The 14730-nt window shown below is 43.1% G+C and overlaps 1 protein-coding gene and 1 long non-coding RNA gene across 11 annotated transcripts in view; one reads left to right on the forward strand and one right to left on the reverse strand.

Annotated features, from left to right (window-relative positions):
* The window catches only part of LOC149870353 (uncharacterized), a 66790-nt gene extending 56614 nt beyond the window's left edge, over nt 1–10176 (reverse strand). For 4 of the 5 annotated variants that reach the window (XR_016440717.1, XR_016440718.1, XR_016440719.1 and 1 more), the window contains exons 1-2: nt 9257–10176; nt 4999–5144 (exon numbers count right to left, since the gene is read on the reverse strand). This is a non-coding gene — a long non-coding RNA (uncharacterized LOC149870353). Of the gene's footprint in view, nt 1–4998; nt 5145–6605; nt 6820–9256 lie in introns of all 5 variants that reach the window. The other variant, XR_016440720.1, reaches the window with a different exon arrangement.
* The window catches only part of SORBS2 (sorbin and SH3 domain containing 2), a 405698-nt gene that overhangs the window by 38744 nt on the left and 352224 nt on the right, over nt 1–14730 (forward strand). The window lies entirely within an intron of this gene.

The following is a 14730-nucleotide window of genomic DNA, read 5'->3' on the forward strand; positions in this document are numbered from 1 at the left end:
AAGGATCCATGTGCTAATTAGACCCCACTCATGACTAGATGGGGATGTTCTTGTCACAAGTCCTTGAAAAATTTATATGTAGATGAGGTGCAGGGCAATGTGGTCTGGCTTCACCTCATGGAGGGTGGGGCCACACTAATCATATGCAGCAGGCTGAGAGATGGGTTGACAGAGGGATTCTGGGTGGACTGTATGCAATGCTGTGGCTCACCATGACTTGAAAAGGAGTCTGTGATGAGGGGGACTGCACTTAAAGGACACTACCACATGTTTTATTGAGATGGGTTATCCTAATCTGAATAGATTTTTTGTGTTGGGAGGTGGTATTGGAACTTGCTCCATCCCCTCCATGCAGTGCTTCCAGGAATAGTGCAACAAACAAACAAAAAAATCCTATCAGCATGTTTGCCCAACATTTTTTTTTTATAGTCATGCCCAATATTGGCTACATTTAATCAACTCCATAGCTTCTATTGCTGAGTATATGCTGTTTTTGGCAACAATTTAAAATTATACAATTTATTTAGTGAGGTTTCCTTGTATGTGATTATAAGACAAGGGGCTTTTTTCCCCAAGCCGATGAGGGAGAGGGGAAACAGTCTAATATCCAAGTAAACATGGTATATCTGAAGGTGTTTTGCTAGGTCTCTGTGCTGTTATTACATATGTAAATCTGAAAAAAAATCATAGAACCCAGGCTCTTTTGCTTGATCCGATCATAATTGTGTGTTTGCAGCCACACGGTATACTGCCAATGTAATAATAGTGATGTCCTGTAGGCAATGTTATGATCTCTGGAATTTTGAGTAGAGATAGACAATGGCTGTGAGGAAGAAAGCTCCTGTTTAAATAAAATTACTTCTTAATTATCATAAGAAGAAATGAGGGAAAATGTGACTAGTGAATGGCTCTATAGGAGGGAGCATTAAAAAAAGGTAAAATAGCAGACCAAGAATTTGCTTATAATGTAACTATATCTTAAAACATAGTGGCTTTAAATTGTTGGCATGGGTACCAGCAATGAATATTTTACTGTTAAAAAAAATCATGAGTTTCTAATTACTTCTACCTTTAGATCATGATCAGACTTGCTGAATTTTCATACTGCATACAAAATTGTATTTTATTTTCATAATGGAAAAGCTTTAGTTCACTTTGGTATTTACTGACATACTTCAGTGATATTTTAAAATTTTTCGGTATGGTACAACTGATCATTTTTTCTCAGTCTGGCAGTGTTTGTGTTGTCTTGATAGATCGTGCTCTAAGAATTTTCACCACACTTCTATTACATTTCTCTAATTCCTGTGTATGACTTTTTTGTGCTGTGGTGTGATGAGAACCTTCAGAATGGAAGTACTTTGAGATAGGGATGCATTATAATGTGATCTAGCAACATAATTCTGTTATTTGCTCTTTTAAGCAAACCTCACATCTTAATGCTGCCAGTACTATGATGGAGAAGAAAGAGGAATGTCAGAACTGTGTAGTGTTCATGAATTTTATTTTTGCTTCACAGACAGCAGATCTTTCTAAGGCAATCTGTTCATGTTATTTCTATGGTGGGCAGTACCTTGAAAACGCTTTTGCACAACCTATTTGGAATTGGGTGTGGAATTGTGCAGGAGTTCATTTTATCCAACAGCAAATTTCCTAATTTTGCTATACTTGCTTTCTCCTATATATACTCATTCTTCATCCCCCAAAACTCAGTGGCCAGCAGTTCATCCTCTTGCTGTGTTGCATGCAAGAAGAAATATAGATGCTGTAGAGTTTGTTGCTGCAGTTAGAAAAATCCTTCCCAATTCCTAGCAGACAAATCTCTGGTTCAGAAAGTCACTGAACACTTTTAGATGCTCTTTCACACTGCAGAGTTAATAGTACAAGCAAACGAATATACATGGCTTGAGAACACAATGCTGTGCTCTATAATTGCTTTAGGATGCTGTGAAAGGGCCACAGAGGAATTGAAATATAAATAGATTAAAGTATTTCCCATGTTAAATTAAAACATACCCTATATTATGAAGAGTGCAGAATTTTAAAATTCTGTGCATTAAGACACTTCCATGACGGTTTTAATTAAAAAAAACAAAACAAAACAAAACGCTTTTTAGAAAAGGTTGTTTAGATTTCATAGATTTCATAGACATTAGAGCCGGAAGGGACCTTGGAAGATCATCAAGTCCAGCCCCATGGCTTGAGATACTGAGGTATAATTCACAGGAGTGCTGAGTACTTGCAGCTAGGGTGACCACCTTTTCAAAAGGGGGAGGCAGGACACATGCCCACTTTCCCCCTCTACCCATCCCTGCCACCACTAGCACTAGCAGCAAAATGGCCAGAGCAGAGCAGGGCAGAGGATGTGGGATGCCTATTGTGGGCTCAGGGCTCCCCATCCTGCTGCCTTTCCCCCAGGAGCCCTGGTGGCCATGTGCCCCCTGCCTGCTGGGCAGCAGCAGGGGGCAGAACTCCATGCTGCCACTGCTGCTGCTGCCACCACCCCTGCTGGTGCCAGGTGGGGAGGGGTCTCTTGCCATGGTGGCGCAGCCAGCACAGGGTTCCTGGGCAGGGCAGCAGGTTGGGGAGCCTTTGGTGGGTACCCTGAGTCTACCCCTTCCCTATGCATAAATCTGGGTGGCATGTGCCTCCCCCCCATGCCTCCCATTTCCTGGACAAGCCACTTGTGGCTCTGTTCTGCTCCATCCCCCAGCCTCATGCACCACCCTGCCCCCACTACCTCTCCACTCTGTCGGGCAGCACCCCCCACCCCACTACCTCCCTCACTGTGGGGCCTTGATCTGCCCCTCTCCCCCCAACACCACCTTCCTCCCATAGACTTACCTGCAGGGAGCTGATCTCCAGCCTGCCTGGCTGTGTTCCTAGCCATATACATGTGTGCAGGTACATGTATACACATGGCACCCCCTGCATCCTTCTCCCAGCAGCCCCTTACAGGCTGGAATGCTACCAGCCTGCAAGGAGAAACCCACTGTTTCCTGTGGATCCCTTCATGATACTGCAAATCCAGGACAAATGCTGTCCCAGAGTCATGCAGCCTGGGATCAGGAATTGAGGTTCCCATGCCGGGACCATCCCGCCCAATTAGGGATGGGTGGTCACCCTACTTACAGCTATAACCAGGGAACTGTCTTCATGTGCATATGAAGGGAAATGTATTGTACTATGTATTCTGAAAAAGGCTGGTGGTTGGTATTGGGCATGCAAAATTAATTTATGTTTCTGATCTTAATTTCTTTGTTCCTCACTCCACAAATAGGGATTGTACTACTCCTTTCATTACCCAAGGCTTTTGCGTAAATAAATATATTAAAATTTGTCAAACTAAAATACAGAGCAATGTAGTAAAATCCCCATTAAATATTAATAATTTCAGCCCCTGTGCAGGTTTTTTACTCTGTGCAATAAGGTAGACCCGGGACTAGATACTGAATAAGGGGAAAACAAAATATGAAGCATTCATTGTCCTTCCTGTTCACTGACTGAGACAGGAGTCCTGTGATAATAATATATTAATGTATAATTAAAGAGTATAATTTAGTATACACGGACAAGGAAGGAGGGGCAAATTAAAGATACAAAGTATTGGTTAATCATATTACTGTGATCTCCCAGCTGTGGTAGAGCTTCATGCACCCTCACATTTAGAAGTAGTCTGCTATATTCATAGCAGCTTATGTATAAAATTGAAATGTTCAAGAGTTACATATCGTTTCTTTGTGACGTTAATTTAATACTCTTATAATATTGTCTGCTGCAGCTATCCCTATCTTGTATTTTCAGTAGGGCTGGAGTGTTTTATTATATCCATGATGGTCCAGGAAGGATGAGAGAGGGAAGAATTTTTTGTGATATCTTTTACTAGCCCAACTATATAGTTGAGAAAGCTGTTTAAAGAGCTTTTGGGCATCAAGTGTCCTTTTTTATTTCTAAGAGGCACATGCAGACTAAGCTAAATAGCAGAGGGAAAACTGTGTAAATGCCAAACACTGTGTTAAGGAATGGACGAAGGCTGTGAAGGAAGAATGAAGAGGTGTTATCAGGAGGGGCGCTGTCAGAAATGACGTTTGTTGCTTGATCAGCCCCCTGAAAGTGCTCTATCCCCACGCCATGACAGAAGTGCATAGCTGCAGAGCACTTTAGAAGTGGTTGATCACTCAACAAATTAACGCTCAGCTAATGAGTGTTCAGATGAAGGCACTTCAAACTGGAGCACCTTAGATAACTTATGCCAGTCCCTGCACAAGGTGTTGGAAGACAAAGTACACTAGAACAGGTAATCTAGTTAATGGCAGAGTTAGACCACGTAAGAAGGGAGAGAGTGGCTCAGCATTTCAGTGGTTAGGACACTGCTAATGATCCCACACACTATTTCAGCCCCACATCCCAGACTAGTGCCCTATGCCTTAGATCTGACCTTTGTATATAAACGTGGTCTCTTTAAAAAGGAATTTTTGTTTTCACATGTTTATAAAAGGGAAGCATTTTCATTATTTTTGTGGGACTAGCAGTGTGTTAGTACCAAGGGGATAGTCCTGAAAAGTAGGTCAAGTACCACAGTTGTACCAGGACAAATTGCACACAGAGGTGAACAGGGTGAAATTGACTCTTTCACTAGCCGAATAATTTGCATAATAATCTTTTTAGCAAGTTTGCACTCTACTGTAAATCCTCAGCTGCTGAGTTTATCTTAAGTATCTGCTCTCAAGACAGTACTGCACATCTCAAAACAGGTTACATTACAAAATACTTTGATAATGTGCAATATCTATATACTTACCAGTATGCTTTATACATATAAATCTAAGCAAATTTATGACAGAATAAAACACTTAAAGTCTAAAATTATATTTTTATTAAACTAACAATATTAGTATTAGGATATTTTTCCATATAGATAAACTGATCATTTGCTACCTATAGCATAACACATAGGAAGTGAAGTATTTATAAATGCCAAAAATATAAAACCTGTACCTTGTAGTAGGGGGCGGTGAGTATTGTTATAGCTGTGATGGTCTAGGAAATGGCAAGGATTTTTTGTGATATCTTTTATTGGACGAACTGCATAGTTGGGAGAGCTACTGGACAAGCTTTCAGACACCAGGCGCCCTTCCTCAGGTCTGAGGGAGAAGCAGAAACAGGCTGTGTTAAATGTCAGAGCAAAATCTCCATGAGAATACAAACTCTGCTTGGAAGGATGAAGGAGGGCTATGAAGTACTTTCATTATGTGAGAAATACAGTTAAGGTAAAAAGTTCCAATGTAAATAGCATTAAATAATATCTCATCAGTATTCAGTGATATGCAAAGTACACAAGGCTTCTTGGGAATTGTGATTCTGGAGCTGCACACGCTGCCAAAGAACATAGATTGATTGCTGCAGAAATAGTCTCATCTGCTAGATGTTCATTTGTATCTATGGCATTTCAGCTATTGCTTTGTGTCTATATCCCCAGTCAAATTGCCATCCTCCTTTTGCTTAGTCCAAGGATTAGCACTAAGGTCATTAGTGCAGCTTGTAAACAGAAGGTTTCCTATCTTTTTCCCGGCTGCTTCTGTAATAAAAGAAGTAAAAGTGCAGAAAGCAACACATAGAACAGCCATCTTAGAAAATCTGCCCCTCTTTTTCCTCTGTGTCTATGTGTACGTGTTGGGGGAAGGATTCTCTTTATGTAGTTTTCCTTTAAGCACACAATTCATGTAGAATATTTCCTTTGTTTTGCAATCAGCTGAGAAAGGAATGAATAGAGAAGTACTTTCAGCAAAAAGTTTTGTCCTCTTTTCATTCCCACCCCCCAAAAAATGTTTTACTGAAAATGTTCCAATCAGCACCATTATGCTGACATGAAACACACCTAGGTTAGAGGATGCTTTAAGCAACTGGTTGTCACCCAGGGGTATGCATACCCCTAGGGGTACTTAAAGAGGTCATAGGGAGTACAGGGGGGAGCTCCCACTGCTGGGTGCACTGCCGCAGAGGCCTAGGGGGCACCCCCCTGATCTGTATGAGGGGTGGAGGCAACTGCCACTGCAGCTGTCCCAGGAGTGGTGCAATGCCACATGCTTGCCGCCACCAAGCTCTGCCACATGCCCTGTCCACCTGGTGGCAGGACACACATAGCGTTGCATTGCTCCTGGGGCAGCTACAGTGGTGCACAAAGCCCAGCCCACAGCACCAGCTGCCTCCACCTTGCAAACAGATCAGGGGGGCATGTGCCCTCCTGGGCCTCCATTGGGGTGGAGCAGAAGCCCCTCCACACCCCTGGACAAGCTGCCCAGTCTCTAATTGTGCCACTACCTGGCCTGGCCCAGGCCAGATTCACCCCAGCCCCTGCCTTTGTCTGTTCCCTGCTCCCTCTATCACCACAGGGGCCTTGATCTGCTCCCCCATGGCCCTTTCCCCTCTCTCACAGACCTACCTGCTTGAGGGTGGGGGAGGTGCATGCATGAATCGACACATGCTCAGCCGCCCCCCCCCCCAAATAATTTTAATATAAAGGGGTGCATGAGCTAAAACTTTGAGACAGAAGGGGTACACGTGTTAAAAAAGGTTCAAAACTCCTGCTTTAAGCAACTGCTCACCTTTGAGGTACTTAGGCCAACCATCTGGAAATCCAGGACATCATCCAGGAAATCTGGAATGCTGCCCAGTAGGGCTGTGTGAAACAACACCGTTTCATTTTGACTTCTGATTTGCCAGGACAGTGTTTTGTTTCAAGTTTCATTTTATCTTGAAACTGCTGTTTCGTTTCGTTTCATCGCAGCTGTTTCGTTGTTTCAATGTTTCGCCCATAGGCTATAATGAGGAAGCACAAAACTGCCTATAAAACTTTATCATTTCATCCCTGATTCAGATGAAACTTGAAGAGGTGGTAGCCCTTTCTGAGGCCATAAAGCCTGCCAAGTTTCAAGGAAATAAGTGCAGGAGTATCTGGGAAACTGCACCTCAAAGTCTTGAAAGCAAAACTTACGTCACACGTGTGTACGTTAAGGCACAGCAGGGTGAAAACTGCAGGCACGGTAGCGCCTGCTGAAGCCACAGAGCCTGCCAAGTTTCAAGGTGATAGGTTTAGGGGTATCTGGGAAATTGCACCTCAAGCTGCTGACAAGCAAAACTTTTGACATGTGACTGTGTACGCATGTTAAGGTACAACTGTTTTTCTTAGAGCCCTGGAATTGGAAGAGACCTCAGGGAAGGCTCACAGTCACTGGCCAGCTACACATGTCAATATCAAAGCAGTCCTTCCCCTCCTCTTCCCCCTCCCTCTCCTTACTTTGTTTACCTGCAAGCAAGCCCAGCTTCAAAACTTGAAATGTTTCAAAATGTTTTAAATGTTTCGAGTGCCCTCGTTTTGTTTTGAAGCTATTTTGAAGCCTTTTATTTCATTTTAGATTTTGCTGTTTCGAGCTCAAAGTGAGTCGAAACAGCATCAAAACAAAACACCTGGTGAAATTTTGCACAGCCCTACTGCCTGCCCCCCTTCTCCCATATTCTCACAAGTCAGTGGGGGTGGATCTGCCTGCCAGGGAGGCAGAGTGCCTGCCTGCCCACCTGCACTGCACTCCATGCTGCTCCAACTCCTTGCCAGATTTCGCCCCACACCCCTGGATTTCCAGAACACACATTATAATTCTCAACAGTTGACCAGGACCAGCCTCTGAAATCCAGGGCTATCCCCGCTAAACTGGGACATGTGGTCACCCTTTATATACCCCATGCATGGTTTTTACAGGATTCCACTCTGCTCCTCCTCCTGTTCAAAGATTAATGCTTCCAGTGTGACATGTGGCGCTTTCTCTCTCATCTGACTCAGACAGTACAATCAGATCTTACTAGCGTCTGAAGGTACGTACAAGCATTACATTTACATCAACCTAGTCAAGTTTATGTTGATCTAACTGCCTGGGCACAAGGGTATTTACAGGACTTAAATTGCTCTAGCAGTGGCACACCTGATCTAAGGCTAGTTCACCTCAGAGGTGAACCAACTTTAGATCAATGTGAGTTAACCCAGTCTAAAATGGGTTAACTGGCCTAGTGAACACCTATGTGTGTTCACAACACAGCCCCAGGGCTGAGAAAACCCAGCCACCTACTCAAAGACATGGCTGTGTGGTAACTGACTCCCCCCCCCCCGACAAGGCTAGTTTTAACCCCCTAGATTTCCCCCTCCCCCCTGGACTGGGCAACTCTTTCTGTGGACCCACCAACTCTCTCCCCAGACTCACCATCCCCTCCTACCCCAATCCTACCAGCCTCTACTCCCTTTTTCTCCTGAAGTGACATATGTCATGCTTCCCATGCTGCTACCAGCAGCAGCAAAGGCCTGCATGCACCGCTCCCAGTTTAGGTTTAAGCAACTTAAAGGTTCACGGGACCTTGTTTGCATCCCAAATCAGACAGTACAAGAAGTCTTATATGGATGTCTGGTTAATGTTGGAACATAGGTGAAGGCTGACTGGCTGCTGTTCTGTCTGGATATGATGAAGTAATGCTTATAGTTTGAGAGAGCAATCAGATGATGCGGTGAAGATTATATTAACAGGACAGCATATTTGCCATTCATTACTATCATTTACCCTCTTGCCAACCTTGCTTCCATGAGCAGGAGAGAGTGGTAGGTAGCCATGCTGGTCTGAAGTCAAGCAGAAGGCAAGATAGAAGCGTACCTTATAGACTAACTGAATCAGAGAGATAAGCCATCATGAGCAACCGCTCACTTTAAGGTACACCTCAACTTTGCTTTCTGCCCGTTACAACATACTGTTACAACTATGATCTAAAGTGGCCACTTTTCTAGATTTATTTTGGTACGGGTCTGTTAACAGGAGATTCTCCAAGAGGAGCCCTCAACTTCTGTTTGGGCACAAACAGCCCATGTTTATTTCTTTTCACGGCATACTACAAAATAATCTATTTGTCTTTCTTTTGCAAGTAAAGGTAAAAGGAATATTGAGGCAGCTACTGATGGTAGATGAGGCCATTTTTTTTGGTCAATACGTTATTTAACTGTTTATGATCTATTGGTAGATGTACTCCGATATCAAGAGTGGGTAGATGGCATAAGTACAGAAGATATTTTATGTGCTGTAAATTCATCCATGCTATAGCTGATTATAAAGAAGCTACTGACATATTGAACATCTGTTAATTATTTATGAGCTCCTTGTAAACTATTTATAAATGATCCCCAATATAAAGATTGATCATTATTTCACTCATTGTGTGTTACCTTGCCTCAGCCTCACTGCATTTCAATTGCCTCCTGTTAGCTGAGCTTTCCTTTTATTAGGATTTTCCAGATTTCATAATGGCCCTTGTTGCTGGTAGGTGTTGTAAGGCTTCGGCCCCTTTCTGGTTGGCGCTGTCCTCCCTAGCGAGGTCAGGGTGGCCGGGGCCACCTACGTGGTTCTGAGCGCTGCCCCTACTCGCCTGCCACAACTCTGATGTTGATAGATGGGGAGGCAGTTCCCTGTCAGTCCCAGAGAGGTTGTGGCCCTGGTCTTTCTTCATGGGGCTCCAAACCTCCCTTTTACCACATCCACAGCCTGGGAGGGTTCTCCTCCCTGTAATCTTCCCTGGGATGATCTCTTCTCCCCCGCGAGGCCCGCCCTGAGTGGGGTCAGGTATGTTCAGCCATCAATCGCTCCTGAATTGATCCTTTGTCTTTGGACCAACCCGCAGATAACTAAGCATGCCCCCACCTGGGGTAAGGATAGCTTAGAAGGTTCTTCGCTCAAGGTGAAGATGTTTGGCGTCTGCCGATGAAGTATAAGGGACTCCCCAGCACCTCTCTGCCTCCCTGGGATGGGAGAAGGAATCTTTGTCTGTGCCTCTGGCTACTTTTCCCAGGGACCAGCAGGCTAGGAGTGCTCCCGCCACCTGCTGGGAGTTGCCCCTTCCCCACCGCCGCCTGCTCCTCCCTCTTCACCCAGCTGCCCACAGGCCTGAACGCTCCAGCGCAGCCTGGTCTGATTGTGGGGACGACCTCCTCCTTCTCCCTGCCACGCCGCTCCGGCCAACTTCGGCTCCCCGAGCCCAGACCCGCGGCTCTCCCCACCGGGCTCCGCCGCCTGCCTCCCGCTAGCAGCACCCCTCAGGCAGCCGGCTCTCTCTTCAGCTGCCTTCCGAGCAGCCCGCGCGGCGCTCAGGCCCCGCCCCCTGGGCTCGCGGATCCGCAGCTCGGGCGGCTCGGCGCGTCCCGGGCCCTGCTGGGAGCGGGGGCTTCTGCCTTGCCTCCCACAGCCCTATTAGCTTTTCCTGACCCAAATCATTTTTGTATTTTCGGCGAATTTTTTCACTCGGCTATTATATCTTTAAAATAACTGGTTAACATATAAACAACACTGAATGGTTCGTTTGTTTTCGCACTTGGAATAACCCGTTGCTACTTTATTCCCAACCTAAAAAGCAGTTGCTTATTTCTTTTCTTTTTTTTTTTACCTTCTTAACTTTCTAACGGTTCTTAAATCTATTAAATAACTTTATTTTCACCCTGGGAGTTCTACATTTCTTTAACTGCTTTTTGGACGGATTTTATCAAATGTGCCTAGAGGATAAAACGTCGTTTGCTGGTTCTTCTCTAGTCTGCATTTCATCAGCTATATGAAAGAATTCTAAGCAATTTAAGCAGCATAATTTACCATTAGAAAAGTTTATTTCCCCCCGCCCCAATTCATTTAAATTATTTATTCGTTGGTTATTCAACTAGTTTTTCTGGTGCTGCCTTGAGGTGCATTAAGTCATTAATTCTCATAATTATTCTTAGCAGTTTTAGTTAAAAATGGAAGGACAATGGCCATCCGTAACTCCTGAAAAGCGGTGCTTTTAGGCTGGTTATTTTTCATCCATGGCTTTGTTCTTTCATTGCCTTAGAACTCAGGTGAATGTGAGTCTCAGGTTGCCAGTTCTTGTACTAGCCTTTCTGGATATTTTTTGAGATGTATGTACAGCATGGACATTGGAGACATCGTGCCTCTGTGAAAATACCTGTAATACCTCCAGTTTCAGAACAACAACAAGAAGAATATTGATAAACTGGAGGGAGTTCAAAACAAAAGAACAAAATGATCAGCAGAGGAAAGTGTTGGAATGATTTATGAGGAAATAACTTTGTACATGGTTTCTGAATAAAGACAAAGGAATTGGATGTGAAGCTATACCTATCTTACGGGTGTGAATATAAAACATGGAAATTACTCTACACTGGGGCTGTCAACTGGGGGTACACAGAAAAGTGCTAGGGGGTATGCATGGGCAGGTGGGGACAAAGCTCTGCCACCCACCACCCTGCACTGCCACCTCCTGGGATCAGGGTTGGGGGGTGGTGAGGGCAGTGGCTCCCCTCTGCAGTCTATACAGGCACCGCTCGGCGGAAGGAGATTGCACATGGCAGTCGCCGCCAGGATCCACCACCCCCTGCTCCACATCCGGCTGCCACCACCAGAAGGGGTGCACTCCTTAAAAAAGGTTGAAAACCCCTGCTCTTGAACGGCCTCCTAAAGGGAGTTTTGGAAGCCCTGTTTCATTGCGGCATTTAAATGAAATGAAAATGAAATTATTGGGAATATTTTCTAGGAAATAAGTCCCCAAAGGCAAAGAAATTGATTGGCAGGGCAGGGCTTGAGTGATTATCTGTACGTTTTTCAGTGTCTATCCCAAGAAGTTACTATTCTAACTAGTACCTCTGGGAGCTAGCATAATATATACTTTTATTATAATAACAGTGATTTTGCATCTTGGATTTGGTTAGAAGCAAAACTAAAAAAATATATTAGAATGATTGAAAAATACTGAAATGTGTTGATAGTATTTATTCAGAAGTGTGGTGAAAACCATGGTAAATGTGACCACTCTCCATCTGAAAGTTATATAGAAAAAGACACAACTATCTCTTTGGATTGCTATATTAATCATCTTGGTTTTAGAGCATTTAAGAGAGACTTTTGGAAAAGCTCCAAGCATGATTAAAGCTAAAAATACGTGAAACCAGGGAAAGATGAAGATTAACATTGTCTGAAGTATGAAATGACAAATAGCAAGAGTGCAAAGAAGCTGTACAAGTCTTTAGCAAAAATAGCAGTAAACTTTCTCCATTTGGCATAAACTGAACAAAGCCAGCATACTCTGTTGGACTGATTTCAGTCTTGACCTCTGAGGCATATTTGTGAAATGTATTGTATCTAAGAGAAAAGCAATTAAACTGAGACCCTGTGGCCCAAACAAGTATTAAATTTGTGTATGTGTAATATGTTGGGCCAATTGCCATAAGTTACTGTACTATGAATATGATATTGACAACAATGTGCAAAGCTAAATACAATTCAGTAAAACAAAAAATTCAGTAACTTTGAATCTGCTTATTTTTGTCATATGTACAGACCTTTGCACTGTTCTCAAGATTATATAAATCACTTACGCAGAGCAATCACAATTTCTTGATAAAGTAGGTATATTCAGTGGTGCAAAACATGCCAAATGCAAAGATATACATTGAAGAAAAAAGAATGAAGGCATGCTTCCTGGATGGAAACCTTTATTCCAACAAGCAGTGACACTGAAATGGATATGGGGGCCTGTCCCCATGAATAGGGGTGTGAAGTTGTTGCAGGGAAAAAAGCAGTGGCACAGATTCATACCACTGCTTTTTAACTTGGCACACATCCTTGCATGTGGGGTTAACATGGGGGAAAATGCTGGGGGGGGAGGGGAGGAGGTTAGGGCCAGCACCTGGGCTGGCACCACAAGTATTATGTAAGGTCCTCAGGGCCCCCCAGGACTCCAGCAGCAGCAGTCCAAACATGTGCAGCCTGGCCAGCAGCCAGAGCATGGCTCTGGCCAGCCAGGCTCTGGTTTCAGGTGGTACATGCTGCTGCCACGTGCATCGCCCTACTTTTTTTCTGTGCACTTTTTTTTTCTGATGCTGGGATTTCCCAGTATCCAAATTTGGCTCTGTGCTGCAAATGTGCAGTGCAGAGAAGCAACTTGCACACATGGGGTGCATTTTGTGGCACCTCAAAAGTCTAATGTATGTGCATGCTCATCCTTGGGGGCACAGACTATACATGCAAATTAAAGGTGAATAAAAACCAGCTATAAAGTTAATACACATTTTCCAGCAATAACTTTATAGCTGGTTGGACCTTTTCAAAGTACCCTAATAATTTGCATATGTAGCCAGTCTAAATTAATTGTGCAGTTAACCAAGTAATTGTATAATAGATGTAACATGTGGAGGGGGCGTAAAAGACCTAGTATAATTCCTAGACGTATAAACAAGAGAATCAAATGGAAGCTGGGAGACAATTTTGCTTCTTCATTGAAGAGAGTGGAATTTTGTGTCTATGTCTGATGTCTAAATTTTATGAAAGATAAACACTAGAGGAGGTTCAGAAAAAATTCAGGGTCAAAGAACTCCCTTGCTCCCCACACACCTGTTACTACAGAGACAATTAAGCTAAATTTAGCTCCTTCTGCAAGACAAGATTAATAAGCGATTTGATCACATTCTGTAAGTACCAACACAGTGAAATGATACCTTTAATCTAGTCCACAAACAACATAGAATCCAGCTGTAGGAAGCCAACGATGAAACAGAAACTCTAATTGGGAATAGGGGGTGCACTTTTTTCACCAGTGAGTAAATTGGAACAGCTTGCAATGGAAATAGAGGATTCTCCATCACTTGAAAAATTTAAATCAAGATTGGATGTCTCTTACAGAGTTGCCAGTGATGTGTATATGCTCTAGGTCAACTACAGATTAATGGTGTCAGGGTATGAAGTTTTGTAATTTGTATCCTATAGAGGATGTCAGACTAAAGGACCAAAATGGTTCCTTCATGTCTTTAAATCTATGTAGCGAAGCATTTTCTAGCAGCAAAATTGTGTTTTGAAATTCACAAATTCAATCAGTTGGGACTCAAAGTTGCCTTTTAAATTAGGTCACTTGTCTGCTTTCTGCTAGGATTGGAAGTGGAAATAATGAAATACAGCCAGGAAAGCTCTAGGCATTTCTCATCTCACCTTTCCTAGGTAGTATAAGAAATGCTGCATGACAGCCTGCTATTTCAAATGCAGTGACGCTTAGGGCTTCTTATACAAATGTGTGCCACACCAGGAATCTTTTTTATAAATCCGTTATTCTGTTGAAATTGGAAATTTGCAAGTGAAAATAGAAAGTTAATGCTAATTGCTAATTGCTTCTTCATTCAATATTGATAATCAGTTAAACAAGCAGTTCTGCTCATATGTATATGGGCTGTCTAGGCTGCTTTCATTTATAAATATATTGCCTGACAAAGACACCTAAAGGATTAATTAGATAATATTTTGAGCTAATTATGCTGAATAATATAGTTATTTGTTAGGTCAAATATAAGACATTTCCAATTTTAGACATGAAAAAATTAGGTTAAGAAGAAACTTGTGTATCTGAAAGATGTTTTGACTAAGAAATATTTCTGTTGAAACATTAATAAACTGTCATATTGCCTTCACTGGTTAGCATCTGGCAGTTTTGAGCTACCTTCTTAGCTCCACTGAGAACCCCACTGACCATTTAAAGTTGACAGGGTCATCTTGATTGCTTGAACTGCCAGTGCCCATTTCATTAGGAAGAATCACTGTTGTTAGCTTTTAATCAAAGGGATTGCTTCTGTTACAGATTTTGTACACTGCATTTTCATTTGACCGGAGACACCAGCCA

The sequence above is a fragment of the Crocodylus siamensis genome, chromosome 2, assembly GCF_052110815.1.
Source record: "Crocodylus siamensis isolate JL-2025a chromosome 2, ASM5211081v1, whole genome shotgun sequence".
In the NCBI taxonomy this organism is placed as follows: domain Eukaryota; kingdom Metazoa; phylum Chordata; order Crocodylia; family Crocodylidae; genus Crocodylus; species Crocodylus siamensis.